Genomic DNA, 16796 nt, shown 5'->3' with positions numbered 1-16796 from the left:
ATCAATACAACAATGTTCGTGTATTATTGCAATGTATCAGTTATTCGGAAAATGATAATAATGATAACAGTGGTTTATAGTCACTTTTTGAGTTTAACATGGGTTTTAATATAGGGCACAGATTTGCAACACCTGGAAGTGCTGTCGGTAGAAAGGTAATCCCATTATTCGTAACTCGTGGCCAACTGACGGAGACAATTGTTCCATACGTGACGGGCGGTATGAGTAGGAAACAAGGAACTAGGAGCAGTTTGACGGTCTCCATAATAGCTTACGCAGCCAGCAATAACGCAGCCTGCAGATCGAAAGTAATCGCTGATAAGTGATAAGTCGGACGATATTCGACATTTCATACGCGACGACAATACAAAAATGGCTCATGGCTGTGGCGCTCGCAACCCTATGGAAATCACGGCGACTTCGAACTTACGCAACAGCCAGTATTTTATAATTTGGATATTTTCTCCAATTTCTGTAAATTTATTTAAAAGTACCCCTATCAAAGAAAATGTACACGATAATTGGATGTAATGTAGTAGCAGTCTTCAACGATATGAATCCAACTAACATTTGATCACAATATAAAGAGTAATACTACTAGTGATACTACTCTTTATACTGTGATTGAGTTAAGGTGTAAGCGAATCCACGGAACACACATGATTTCCAGAACCAAAAACTTCAAAAAATTATATTATAATATTGTGTTTTTGCGGATGTGTTGATTTTCCTCGTCTTATCAAATTAGCTACACATAATTTTCTTGATAAGTAAGCATTTAATATATATTAAATTAATAAAACAACTAGTTAAGTTATAATATATAATAATCAATACAGCCGACGTCTGATCAAATAAAATAAAATACACTGATATCAACCGTCAATTTAAAGATAAACGGTAACCACAACTTCAGATTATCATTTAAACTGACTAAAAGGCGTATCGTAGTGGAAGGAGCTGTCCAAATGTTTTCAAATAGTATGACGAAGGCAATATCTGTCTGTGGAATATAATATTACTGATTGAGGTACAATAAATATATTTTAATGAATTAATTTAACTATTACATTCTTGACATTTTTAGGCTTCAGAAGTATTCCAACTTTTTAATGACTGGTTTGAATTGCAAAACACCCAACAACAATATGTTAAGAACTCAGCAAAATATGGATTATATGTCACAAAATTAGTTATTAGACAAACTTGCAAACTTTGCATTTAATATAAGAGTGATCATAGGTATAATAGATTATGAGTGGAAATGCAAACAAGGACAAGGTGGAAAACATGTTTACTTTTCTTAAAAGAATTGGTGGAGTGCATTTAAAAATATAAAACTATTACAATTTAAATATGCATAAGTATCAAAATCGTCTCAATAACTAAACTACAATAGAATCTGCTTATAACAATTTTCAAGGGACTTACAAGATCAGATTGTTATATTCGGATGACAAAAACATACAACACGTGAAATTTAAAAACACCCAAGTACATGGCTGGGAATCGTTGTATATGGATTCTACTGTAAATAAAAGTATATATACGTATTAAGTACTAACCTTTATTGTGCTAATTTATAATTTTGGTAGTTGCAGAAACATTAACATTAACATCAAAGGACTTTTATCACTGCTAATATAAATAAAGTCTAAGGTTTAGAGAACAGCTTATTTACAGAAGAAGAATCTGTTTAAATACTAGAATAGTCTGACGCACAAAGTGATTCCAGTGACAATGACATAAATTTTAGTACGAAAGAAAAACATGCTCTTCTCATAGCTACTATTGAAAGTGTGGGTATGAACATATTGAACTTCTTTGATAAGGAGGTAAATATAATTAATAGGGCTAAGATTTGTTTTATACTATATCCCAAAAATTTCAAAGTAATTTGCTACTTATTTTAATATTTATTATAGATAGAAAATAAAGAAAATTGAAATTAAATGTGTAGAATATGTTGTTGGGTATGTATACTCTGTCCCACGAGAGATCATGCCGCGCACCGACCAAAACTAGTCCCCTCACGCTTCATACCTGTCACAGGGGAACCAGTTTCGACAGCAAGGTGACGCAAGGGGATGTGCAGAACCGGCATGTTCTCTCGTGGGACAGAGTATTGCATGTTTTTTCTTTTAAATATAAATAAATACCCAAATGCAGAAAAATAAGATTCTGTAAATCAATCAATTTCCTGGATAAAACTTCATTCAAATGAAAATCTTATAGTGCCACTATCGACATTAGTTAATTTTTGTCTTGTTTCGGCCAATGTTCAAAAAACTTCAAGGTATTCATTAAATAAAAAAATTATAGATAATTACACACGCCTCTTATCTAAATTGAAAATAAAATTAAAAAATGTAGCATTAGAAGTATTAACTTTCATTATAATGATTAAAATAAATAGGTAATCAAATTTCAATAAATTTTACTGCAGAAAACAAAAAATAACAAAAATTTGCTATTTAAAAATAGTGTTTTTTTTTTGTTAATTTCTCAATTTAGTATTATTACTTGCATTATAGTTATTAACACAAAATACAGAAGTTGCTGACATACCCGTTTCCTTTATCTTGATATTCAGTAATTTGTAATTTTTTGTTAAGTTATAAAGTTCCTATTTTAGTTATAATATTACTTATATTAGTTTTTTTTTAAATATGAATAGATAATAATTATAAACTTAATTATACACTATAAGTGAAATTAAAGTCATAAAGTATAAGAGTTGTCGATTCTTAAGCATAAGTATTGCTTAAGCTAATTTTGTGATAATAACTAAAAGTTATGCTAAGATAGGTTTGGACCAAACTTAATTTAAGTAATACTTTTTTTTTCTAAAGCTAAATTTTTGTTATGAATTTCATTTGAGTTCTAAGAATAGCTTAAGCAATACTTATTCTGAAGCATCGACTATGAATACGGCCCTAAGTGTTTTAAGTATAAGACTTATCTTTCAGAGTATTTAACTTTACCTATGATTGATTCAACTACATTCATTCTAGAACTGTACATTTTATTAAATTATAATACTAGTTTGGTGGTATTTGTGCAACAATGGAAAGAAAAAATGTTTATTGAAGTTCCAATACTTAATTGTCACATTAAGATTAGATATTAAATAAAAAGTTATATCTTATAACACTTATATTGTCATTAAATGTTTACTACTATTTAATAACTATTATTTATGTATATTACAATAATGTAAAATATATGTATCTATAGGTATGCTTATGTATTAACTTGCTTTGTCCACAGACTAATATTGAATCAACGGGAACAATTTGAGTATAGATTGATGCGTTGAATCATACAAAAGTCAGATTTTACTCTTTTCATTACATTTTTATATTCATTATCAAGAAAGTTAAAAAAGTAATAACCTACAACAAAAGTTTTAACATTTTACTATCAGTTTTATATTATTATGTTATTTTCTTTATTAGATGGGTTTAAAAAGTACTGAAATGTTCGAACTAATTATTCAGCACAATAATCATGGACCTTTAATGTCTTAAATATTTCAAAGATGTATCCTTCTAAAAAGAGTACATACGATTCTGAATAAAATCTGTGAGTAAATATATATTTCATTATAATTACTATTTACACTACCTATAACAAATATTAATTATATACATTTTTAACTTTATTATGGTTATGTAATATTAAATTAAACGAAACAAAATAATAATTTCCTTCCTATTCATTCTTATCAGCAAGTGTACTTATGATAAATTGACAATAAATATATTCCACTTTTTGTCGCTTGAACAATTTCCACTTAACTAACATGTTTACTATATTTGACATGATCCAAATTATTGTGATACTTAAGCTATAAACAATCTTTTGAATCAATATAACGGCAAAGACAAATCTGTCATTAAGTATTAATTAATTTTCATTAATTCATAAATTAATTTGATATGTATTGTATTTCTTAGAAAATTTCTTGATAGATATGATTTGCATTGTGAATATTTGATACAGATGAGATGTTGGACAAGTATTTGACGATTTCAATCAAAATAATAGTTGATGCTCATATAATAGAAATTTATAAAACCTATTTATTTCGACAGTTTATACTTGACGCTCACAAAAAAAATAGTTGATACCTAAGCATTATATTCAATTGGTAAGAGATTGAAACTACATTTTTTCAAAATATACTTTCCATTTTTATTACAATTATTTCCACCTTTGTTTAGATTCATGTCAAAAAGATCAACGACCATCAAAATTTTGATTTCGGCTATCGAAGCATATCAAAATGACACAAATATCGTAGAAATGAATATAAAAGATAATTTGGCTGATACAGGGGAAACAATTGCTTAGGAGTTATTTTAACATAATGATAATGATGGTTCTCCCAGTATTCAGCTTACAATTGTTGAATATTTTTCAAATAAACCACAGATGAGTGATATTTTTAATATGTTATTTGGAAATAAATCTGTATATATTAACAAAGTTACAGCAAAATCTTGGTAATGTGTATTTGTACTCTAGTAACGATACAACTGATAATATATACTAGAAAGTTCAAACAGTATTTTATATTTGCATGTTTGCAGTTTGGTAAAATCAATATCGGTTAGTTAATACACACTATACTTTGAACAAGTTAAAAACCGTAGCTGGCGCCATACTTCTCCGTGAGGCAATACTACATTGCCGGTATACAGACAGTTGACTCTATGGTGTTGCCTGACTGTGGCCTGACAAAAACTAGTCTCCACCGACATCCATAACTTGAACAGATTATAGTTATTTTTGTTTTATTATTGTAACTATATCTAATTATTTTATCTGTAACTATATCTATAGGTTGACGGATGAAACAAATTTACTATGAGCTAAAATATGGGTCCCCAAAACATGTTTCCACTACACATCATCAAGTGTTAACAACTTTGAATAATGAGTCTGATCAATTTGCTGAATTATATACTCCATAGATCAAAGACTTCATAAGTTCACGGCACTTATGAAAACTATTGAGAATTTTAAAATTTGACCAAATGCACCAACTAAATTCACTTTCCCATCAAACAAGATACTATCGAAGAAAATCGATGTAGTTTTACTGCCCCAAACTGGGGTGACAGACATACAATTAAAAAAAATTAATAAAAAATAAAAATACACACATTGTATAATCAATACATTTATCGCTCCTCTTAGAAATTAAAAGTTAAGTGATTAAAATTATTTATGATTTATAAATCAATTCATATATTTAAAAAAATATTTACAGTCATAAAATATGTTCCTATACAATGTACTTTAAAACCTTTATAATTTTGTGTGCTCCCGGGTTATCTCGGTTAATTTGGTTGATAATTTATCATGTTTCTTTTTGTGATATTTTTTAAACATATGGGTAGCCTTAAACGGGAAAGAACTTGTTAGATTGCGAGTAATCAAGATCATTTTTCATCAATGACTTGAAGTGGCTGTAAAAATATAGAATACTCTAATATAATATATAGAACATAGAATTTATGAATTTTATAGCCTTTTAGCTATGTATTTTTTGTAAATTTTAAGTAGGTTTATTGTAATGAACATTGAGACCAGCATTTTTATACTAAACATAATGCCTTAGATACCTATTGTAATTTATCCCAGAAAAACTTAAAAAAGCATTGTTTAATGTTAATCTTCGGGTGTACAACTCCAATATTTTTCCCTTTGGTAGTACAATGGAATACGTTCAGAGGTAGACGGTGGCATAAGAGTCGGTTTGTTTTTCGTATCGTTATTCCTTAGTCATTACTAACATTGAACACACGTTACAGACTTCCGGCATATTATCGTAAATTGTAATACCTACAATAATTATTAATAGGTAACAATTTATGTAACCGTATCGATGGCAAAATATTTTCAAATTTAGTGATTTTGTTTTTTGATTTCAGAATGATGTTCTCACCGTTTCGTACACGAAATCGACCGTATCCATAGAAGCACTTTTCGTTGCTTATATCATTGACTGAACTAGAACCTAGTAATGATAACATGACGATCACGTTTTAATATGATAAGAATACGTAAGCGGATCACGAAAGCGTTCTAGTTATCAAACACCTCATTTTCGGTTAATTTTGTTCTGGTAAGTTTTTTTAAATTTAATTTAAATGTAAGTATGTTTATAATTACACATTTAAAAATTTGATTTCAAAATACTCCGACAACGGAGATATTGTGAATAGATTGTATTTCAATGTTTATAACGAAATAGGTAGAGAATAAATACCTATAGAGAAATTTACAAAAAGGTTAGGTATTTGTTTTATGATTGTTCATTTCATAAAACTTTATTTCTCTTAAGTCACTTAAGATATTTACTTGGCAAAAAGTCTAAAATGAATTTAATGGTTGACATTAACAGAACAAAATAATATACATGCTTTTATCAGGGCCGGGTGTGAGTGAAGGTGAAAATAAATTCATATTTAAAATAAGTTTGGCCACCTATAAGCTCGTAACCATTTTAGATGTAATTTTTGCCCAGTGAAGATGTAAATGAGCTGCTTAGAAGTGAAAATATTGATGGGCAGATACATATCAATCAGGCCCTGTACTTTGTATTAATAGTTAAATAACTATTCAATGAATGCATGACTTATTAAATTTGATAAAATTAACCACTAATTTAAAAATGTTAGTTGTAACATTGGTTGTGTTTTAATACTAATTTATACAATGTACTTTTTATATCAACATAATCAGATTTTTGTATTAGTTATATACATAATTTAATCTATGTATTTAAAAAAAAATGCTTTTTTATTTGTTACAATTTTGCAAATTGTATTATTATTTTTAAATTTTTTTTCAGTAAATTAATGCAATTAAAATTGTTTTTTGACTTTTATCAAACAATAATTTTTGGATTATTATATTAAAATATGTTTGTAATCATATTCTAACCGTAATCTACTGCAACTTGTAGTGTAATGTGTAATGAAATAAAGTTTTATAAAAAACTGATCATAAGTTTAACTAACAAGAACTATTTATAATAATATACCCTCAGACATAATGCAAAAAATTTACTATTTTTGTGTTTTAAAAAAAAAAAACAATTTATTAGGTATTTAAATTCAAATAAATTTAAATTTACTTTGATGTGCTCATTAGTTATTAATATAGAAGTAACTATATTAGGTAAACTTAGCTTAGTTATAGTACTTATTAATAAATTGAAATGTCTAAGACTATTTTTTTCAATTTTGTATATTCTATTATTTATCTTTTAATTCTATAATTCTAATATTATTGTATCTAATAATAACTATATCTAGATTGTTTTTATTTTTTTAGAGACCAAATAAGAAAAAAATGACATAAAAGGAAAAGGAAGGAAAACAGTCGCACGTATCAGAATTGAAAACTTGGCCATCCTACATTGAGGTTAGAATAGTCAATTTAATTTATGTCTATTTTCTATATTTTACTGTTTATGACTTATAAGACTTCTTTTATTTATTTACATTAAGTTTTATTACAATTTTGGTAACTGAATATTTAAAAAAGTGAACTGTTTCTAATGCACAAAGGGCGAGGTTAGGAATTGTAAGCTGTCCGTGCAGAGCATATAAAAATATTTTTGTACACGAACATGAATTCGTACAATTAATGTACCAAAATCAAATCAGATAATTATTTCTAGTGTACTGGTTTGTTATTGCCCGGGCACTGGGTTAAACATCTGTTGTGGTTTGATGTATTCTATATAGCGTTACAACACTTTCAAATAAAAGTAAATAATAACAATAAATTGTTTACAATTAATAAGTAGCAGCATAATTAATAATCTTAATGATATCTCATTATTACAGTTAAAAGATTAAGAAAGTTTTATAAAGTTCCTAAAATGTCACACATTTTATCTGTTTTAACAATATATAACATTAAAATTACCTCAAAAAACTCGTAGAAAATACGTAGCAAATTTTATAATTGTTGTTATAGTTGACGCTTCCTATACACAAATGTCAACGACGCCTGTCGTCGATCGTTGCAGACCGGCTTCTGATTGTTATGGTTTGTTATATGGGAGGGTACCGATGAGTAGCGACAGACACGTTTTTACGGTTGAACTCTTGTGGGCCGGAGTATACAATATAACAACATATCGACAACATACTAACACAGTAACATGATTAATATAGTATAACTTATAAGTGATATTTAGATTTTTTTCCATAAATAGATCACATACTGGACTTAAACGTAAAATATCATAACAAATATTGAGATTTTAGATTTTAAATTAAGTAAAGACTGCTGAAATATTACCATAAGTCCTAGTGGTGGGATAATAAATTGTGTAAGGCATGGTGATGAGGCAAGAACAAACAAGTACCTTTCTGGTATGCACATTTTTATAACAAATTTGAATTCTATTTTCAATAGATATGTAGGAAAATATTTTTTTTTCAAATTAAAATGTGTAGAATTACATAATTATATAAATATTCTGGTCTAAAATTCAGTTACAAATGGCCAAATCTTTTTTAATAAAAATATAAATAGTTACTTTTAAACAATTATATACAATTATGTATTATACATATTTTATCATATTTTTATTTATTTTAGGATCGTTTGAAGCATTGGGATAAACTTAAGGAGCAATATATTAATGAACTATCCAATAAGATACTGGAACCTATAACTGTAACATTTCCTGATGGAAAAACCATTAACGCTAAGGCTTGGCAATCTACGCCATATGATGTAGCCAAAGGCATCAGGTTTGGAATTAACAATAATTTTTTATATGAATATGTGTTTTGTATATATAAATTAATTTTAAAATATGTATACAGTCAAGGACTTGCCGATAATACAGTAATTTCTAAGGTTAATGGAGAGCTTTGGGATTTGGATAGACCATTGGAAAAAGATTCAACATTGCAGTTCCTTAAAATTGATAACGAAGAGGTTCAAAAAGTATTTTGGCATTCATCTGCTCACATGCTAGGTGAGGCGATGGAAAGAATATATGGTGGATGTTTGTGCTATGGTCCACCAATTGAAGGAGGATTTCACTATGATATGTTTATTGAGAACAAAGGAGTAATTATCTTTTATTATTAATAATCAATGTATTAATATGTATTTAATTTTATAATATAGGCCTCTGGCCTTTAAGCATAAGAATGATAAGTATGTTTTTATTTTATAAATTACACGTGTTTATTAGGTATCACACTTCGATTTTCCTGTTTTGGAAAATCTTGTTAAACAAATTGTTAAAGAAAAACAACCGTTTGAACGGCTTGAAGTTAGTAAAGAAGATCTACTGGAAATGTTCAAGGTAATATTCAAAATATGTTTTTTAATACGAATATATTATACTTATATTTATAGAATTATACATTTTTTTTTTAAAATAAATAGTTGAATTAAATTAACTTAAAAATATATATATATAATTAAATCTCAGTACATTTTTTAAGTTCTTACGCAAACATTTTTAAATTTGTTTGATAAAAGTCATGTTATAGATTAATTTATAAAATAGTAAACAATACATTTATAAATGTATACTTATATAATTAAAAAAAATGACCAAACTTTATTTAGATATTAAAATGTATTTTATATATATTGGAATATTGAAGGGAATATTATGTGTTTTATCAAATATTAATTGGATATAAAAAAAATTGCATTATAGTATAGTAAAGTAATCAGTTTCAAGTAATGTGAAGACTGATGTAATATTTAACATTTTACACATATCAATTATTATAATTAGTATGTAATTCCATTAAAATATAAACCATACAAATTGCAATTTAAAAGTAGTTTATTATTTTTAAAAAACCACAAATGTAAGTAGTAATTAAAAAAAATTGCTTACTTACCTATACTACCATTATCGGCGGATATCTTTGTATGCATGTATAATGTATATTACTTAGTGGCTCAATTATAGCCCAACAATCTTGAGGAGAGGGCTGAAGCCCCTCCATATATATTCCTAAAAAGTAACTTAATGGAGCTTTGTCCCCAGCCATTCATCACCAATGTTCATTATAAAAAATTACAAATAAAATTAATATTTTTACTCCAGTTTAATATTAATTGTTGTAAAAATGTACAAACTTAATTTAGATATTAAAATTTATTTTATCTATATTTAAATATTGAAGCCAAAAAAATATGCTATTTAATTCACCCCAGAAAACTCATTAAAATAAATAAAGCGCTATAACCTTCATAAATATTATAATTTGCATTTATAAAGTTTATAATTATTATAATATTTATACTATAATAAAATAAAATAACATTCTTATAACAATTATATTTAAAATTACCATCGGTATGGTTTGTCTTGAATCGTACCAAAGAAAATTAAATAATTCACTGTAATTAAAAAAAATTTCGGTTTTACTTATTTTTATTGTGGTGTTATTTAGTACAATGAATATAAATTGAGAATCCTTAATGAAAAAGTTACAACACCAACAACTACTGTTTTCCGATGTGGACCATTAATTGATTTATGCAGGGGACCACACATTCGTCATACAGGCAAAGTCAAAGCTTTTAAAGTTATCAAAGTAAATATTATGATTTTTTTTTATTAATTTTTAGGTTATTGTATTACTATAGAAATAACATATTTTTCATTTGCCTGATTTATTTTTATTGCAAATTCGGCTACTTATTGGGAAGGAAATTCCACGGCTGAAACATTGCAACGAGTCTATGGTATTTCATTTTCGGACAATATGCAAATGAAAGAATGGGAAAAATTTCAAGAAGAGACCATCGTAAAATTGGAAAAGTCTCTAATATTATTATGGTCGTGATAAAATTAAGTGAATAGAAACTAATTGTATTTATAATTATATACTAGGAACAAGAACTATTTTTCTTCCATGAATTAAGTCCAGGATCTTGTTTTTTCCAACCAAAAAAAGGTGCGCATATTTATAATACTTTAATTGAGTTCATTAAAAGTGAATACAGAAAACGTGGATTCCAAGAAGTAGTATCGCCAAATATTTACAATGTTAAGTTATAGCAAACATCTGGTCATTGGACTCATTATGCAGTAAGTTGACCTAGTTTCTTTTCAGTCTTTCTTTGAGGGAGAAAAAAGGATTTAATAAATCCATAAATCATTCAATTTTATTTTTATAATGCCCGGTTGCATAAAAGTCATTCATTAAAGAACTAATAAATTAGTAGCTAATGGCTTATTAAATCAATGTTACATTGCAATATACATTTATTTAAAATATACAGCTGAGTTCACAAGGTTGTTTTTGTGAATTATTATTTTTGATAAAATTATAATCAGTTATAAGTAATAACAATAAATAATAACTAACTAATTACTGGGAACATATTTTAAAAGTCTTTAAAATTGAACAATCTGATATCGGGTGACAGACTCTGATTTAAAGGATTCTTAAATATTGAAAGAACGAATTTGTTTAGCAAGACATTAAAACGGCTAACGGTCCATAAAATGTTTAAAGATTTTTTATGCATCTGGGCATATTTCTTATAATATTATGTGCATAGATAAGTAAAAGTCATTAACTTATATAAAATATTCACTATAACTTTGTCTTTATATATTCAAAAAATGTTTTATTTGAATAATAACTTTTTACTTGAATTGAGAACTTAATGGTACACTTAACATATATCATATTTTGCTTAGTTTATAATTGTAAATTGTAAATGTTAATTAAAATTACTTTTATTTCCAGGAAAACATGTTTTCATTTAATGTTGAAAAAGAAACAAATGAATTGTCCTGGCCATTGGTAAATACATTAATAGATTATTTTTTTTATCTAATTAATTAAATTATAAGTACAATTTTGCTGTGATTATGAAGAACAAAAAATATGCTGTTTAAATGTAAAATATTATACAAAATTGCTTACAGTTTAATGTTTGATAACCGCAATAGATCATGGAGAGAAATGCCACTCAGAATGGCAGACTCTGGTGTACTTCATCATAATGAGTTATCAGGGGCTTTAACAGGATTAACACGTGTTCGACGTTTTCAGCAAGACGATGCTCACATATTTTGTACTACTGAACAAGTCAGACAAAATCAAATTAAATGGAATATTCAAATATATTAATTTATTATTATTTGATTTAGATTGGTCAAGAAATGATGAGTTCATTAGACTTTTTACGTTATGTTTATACTGTATTTGGATTTACATTCCATCTTCGTTGATCTACAAGACCTGAAAAGTATTTAGGGGAGTTGGAAATGTGGAAAAATGCTGAAAAGGTTAAATGTTAACATTTTATTTATACAAAGTAGATTTCAAAATTTATAATATAATGTATTTAGTAATTTATTTAACTTGCATAAATTATTTTATTTTAACGTGTTTCTAATTTTTCTTTACACATTTAATAGCAATTAGCTGATAGCTTAAATTCATTTGGTGAACCATGGACATTAAACCCAGGAGATGATGCTTTCTACGGACCAAAAATTGATATAACTATTTCGGATGCTTAAAAACGCCAAAATCAATGTGCTACCATACAACTTGATTTCCAGCTCCCAATTCAGTTTGATTTAAACTTTATCAGGTAATTAATTTAAAATCTTAACTCAATGTTAGCAAATGCCAACAATTAGTTTATAAATTATCCAATGATTATTTTACAATTCATACATATTGCTGTAGTGAATCAGGAGAAAAGAAACGCCCAGTAATCATACATCGTGCTATATTTGGTTCAGTAGAAAGAATGATAGCTATTTTAACTGAATCGTTTGCTGGAAAATGGCCATTCTGGTTGTCACCTAGACAAGCTGTTGTAATACCTGTTGGTCCTCAATTTGACGAATATTCAGAAAAAGCAAGTTTTATTGTTTCCTGGCTTTATAATTTATTGTATTAATGTAATTTAAATCTTATAAATAGGTCAAAAAAGAAATATACGAGGCTGGATTTATGTGTGATGTAGATGTTTATCACGGTGATACATTAAATAAAAAAATTCGCAATGCACAATTGGCTCAATATAACTTCATTCTTGGTATGTATCTTTATTAATTAACTTCATAGTAATTAAATTAATTAATTATTAATATTCCAGTCGTTGGAGATAAAGAAAAAACTGCAATCACTGTTAATGTTCGTACGAGAGACAACAATGTTCATGGCAAATTTAGTATTGAAGAGACAATTCAAAGACTACAAAAATTAAAGATTTCAAAAACAAATAACAGTGAAGTTGAATTTTAATTAAGATTTATTGTAAATCAATGTCATAAAAATTATTTAGAAAAAAGTATTCATATCTTTTTCACTAAATTTATCCGTTTGATTAATTTTTTTCTATCAAAAACATTTTGATTTAAACTATAATAAGTTGCATTTATTCTATTTATTATATGATAATTTATACTTTAAAAATGAGTTTCCTTATACTAAAAACTAGTTTTAACTAAATATTAAGATGAGACTTTGTAAATTGTGGAAAATGATTTTTTTAATATATTTCTTTTCACCAATTTTTAAATGTTTATCTTCTTTACCGTTCTACCTTTCTACTAAGGGTAAAATTAATCACTGGGAAATTACGTAAACATTACTACTTAATATAGTCATACTGTCAACCTCTAGATCATTTTTATGTTTTGGAGGGCTTGAATTATAATTTATGAATACACAATTGTTGCCGACAATTATTCATTCCATTTAAATAGCCTCTCTACTTGATATATACCTATATCTGACTGATAGATAAGACTACGTTTTTAATATTTCGCCCAAACATTCCAAAGCTCTAGAGTATCCTACTCTATACTCATTTACATTTTCTGTTCCATTTACTTCCTCGGATAACCAATACAGCTCACTGGTTTTCTGCTACATATGCACTGGCAATGAAGATAAATTAGGTCCTTGGAAGTAGTTAATAGTTATTAATGAGTAATAACTATATATATAACTTTAAAATGACATATAATATTGTCAATATCGTTTTCATGTCAATGAACATCTATTTAACTTAATTAACTATTAAAACATTGATCAAGTAATGCTTTGTCCCCAGCTATTCATCACCAATATTTATTATAAAAAATAATAAATATTTTTACTTTAGTTTAATTTTAATTGTATTATTAGTAATAAATACTCGAGCTGTATTCACTTTCATTGGTAATATTTTTTATTTTTTTTTTTAAACCACACGCAGACTTTTTTATTATAACGATCAATGATCTTTAACAATACATTTCAGAGGTGTACATAAATATTTTAGTAAATATAATATACAAAAACATGTTTGGGTTATCACTCCCAGTGGAGAGGTCCCGGCATTGGTTATAAACTATTACAAACATGTTTTGTATATAATATTTACTAAAATATTTTTGTACACCTCTGAAATGTATTGTTAAAGTTCATTAATCTTTATAATAAAAAAGCCTTGTGTGGCTTAAAAAAAAAATAAATATTACCAAAGAAAGTGTTAACAACTTATTTCAAGTCAAGTTTTCAAATAGTTTATAATCGGATGTGGGTATTATCATTTACTAAGTATTTAAAAAGGTATCAAAAATTATAATAATAAAATAGGTACCTACCTACTTTTAAGTTTACCTGAATTTGGCCTGTAATTAGAATTATCTGGATACAGAAATGGAATATAATATGTGTGTCTATGGTGCAGTAGTTCAGGTAAGACATAAATAAAGGCCTATCGACGCCTGAGTGTTTGTTTATTAATTTATTTTTTCAAACAGGCAAAGCCCAATGACAGATTTAAATCGAAACATAAAAACAAAATTACAAATTAATTTAAACAGATAGAAATAAAAAGAAAAAATACAGATAACATAACATTTAAACAGAGTGAGATTAATAGATATTATATAAAATAGCATATAATTAATTAATTATAATAATAAAAGTTATTAAACATATATAAGGTGTAATATTAATACATAATTCACACATAATAATTAATAATATAATTATAAAAAGACTCAATAGAGTTAAAATTAAATAAATCTACCTGTGTAGCATTAGACAACCTCATCATTCTATAATAGGAGCATTAAATAAATAATAAGTTCTATGTAATTGCGTATAAAAAGTATTTTTAGATCTAGTTTGACATTTTGGGACATAGAAATGTAAATAATTAATTAGTTCACTAGAATTAATGGAATCATTAACCACTTTATTTAGGAACTTTAAATCAATTATATTTATCCTGATTGCGAAACTATTCATATTTAAAATGTTTAATATAGGCGTATATTATGGTGTATGACGTTGTCGCGAGATATTGCAGCAATTGTACGATATATAAAGCGAAGGAAGCGATTTTGTTTAGCTTCAAGTCATTGAGTATTTAGAAAGGGCAAACAGATAATTGAATTATATTCTAGAATAGAACGTACCAGTGAAAAATATAATGTCTTAATGTCCACTCACACTGCAGCGGTGAATCGATGCAGGACACATTTCTCCGCTCACCACGGCGGTAAAACCTAGACAATAGAATTTAACGCCACCGCCACTGCTGCAGTATTTGGGGACCTTTAATGGTAAAGTTTTTAGTAAAATTCTTACATGTCCTACTAATAAATAGGTACTAGTATAGATGACGATTTTATAGACATAGTCATATACCTAATGTTTATTGAAAGTAAGATTAGAACTAAACGTGATACCTAAATCCAGATTTTCAACCACCCGATTAGGTAAATAATTATGAATAATTCGTTTACGATACCTAGAAAATTACATTACTTTACATTTATTAACATTTAGCATTGATTTGGTTTTTTACACCAAATTGATAAGCGATTTAAGTAATTTCATGACTTGATCACTGAATCTGAGAACAACTTAATTACTCGATATAATTTCATATCATCAGCAAATAATAGCTTTTGAGAGTCTTTAAAATGTAAAACATGAATACCTACATAATATGAAAAGCAAAGGAACTAAACAAGAACCGCGCGGAACGCCAGGTGTAATTTTGAAAGGATCCGAAATAAAGTTTTTAACTTTGATAATCTTTTCTGTTATTTTCAATTACAGTTATAGACATACGTCTAGAATTTACAATAATATTAGTTATTACAGTTACTGTTAATCTTAAATATAATACAAAAAATACATTTAGTTGTATAATAATTGGTAAATGTATTGGTTTAAGTATATGCGATGTTGTGAAACATTTATAACAGGAAGAATTCACTAAAGAAAAGGATTAAAAAAAATACATTTATATATATTTATATTTAACAATGAAATACTCAGCTTAATAATAAGATAATGAAATACAATGTAATATTTATGCGGCCAAAAGACTATTTACTATTTAGGTAAAAATTAAAATTATTTACTGAGGTACAGAAAAATTGATTGACATTTAAATAATTAACTAGTTGCTTTAATATTTTTATAGGGGCATTTTGTCCATAGTTAGAACAATGGAGTGGTACATAAAAAGTATTCAACTGTCTGGTTCTACGATTTGGAATATTAAAAATAAATTTGTACCCGTTTTAGTATTTGCATTAATTAATAACAGATAATATATTTGTCATAAATTGAAAAAAATATTCTAATGACTATAGATATAAATAACCTTCTATTAAAATTTATAATGTTAGCTATGAAAATAAAAACGTTTATAAATTTCAAACTGAAAAATAATTTACAAAATTTGAAACATTATGTCTTAGCTTAAATAGCTCAATAAGAGTTAAAATGGTATGACAA

At 26.7% G+C, this 16796-nt stretch overlaps 1 long non-coding RNA gene and 1 pseudogene across 1 annotated transcript; both read left to right on the top strand.

Annotated features, from left to right (window-relative positions):
* The first annotated feature begins 348 nt into the window (after positions 1-348).
* Positions 349-8394, top strand: LOC132936677 (uncharacterized). The gene is made up of 11 exons (XR_009663509.1): positions 349-770; positions 840-1030; positions 1088-1540; positions 1596-1835; positions 3271-3387; positions 3459-3585; positions 4006-4153; positions 4227-6136; positions 7351-7440; positions 8002-8183; positions 8243-8394. It is a non-coding gene; the product is annotated as an uncharacterized LOC132936677 (long non-coding RNA).
* Positions 8395-8631: 237 nt separating this feature from the next.
* Positions 8632-13542, top strand: LOC132936676 (threonine--tRNA ligase 1, cytoplasmic-like; annotated as a pseudogene).
* The last annotated feature ends 3254 nt before the right edge of the window (positions 13543-16796 follow it).

This window comes from Metopolophium dirhodum, chromosome 1 (genome assembly GCF_019925205.1).
Source record: "Metopolophium dirhodum isolate CAU chromosome 1, ASM1992520v1, whole genome shotgun sequence".
Lineage (NCBI taxonomy): Eukaryota > Metazoa > Arthropoda > Insecta > Hemiptera > Aphididae > Metopolophium > Metopolophium dirhodum.
Note: the sequence above shows the minus strand (reverse complement) of the source record. Positions and strands in the feature narration are given on the sequence as shown.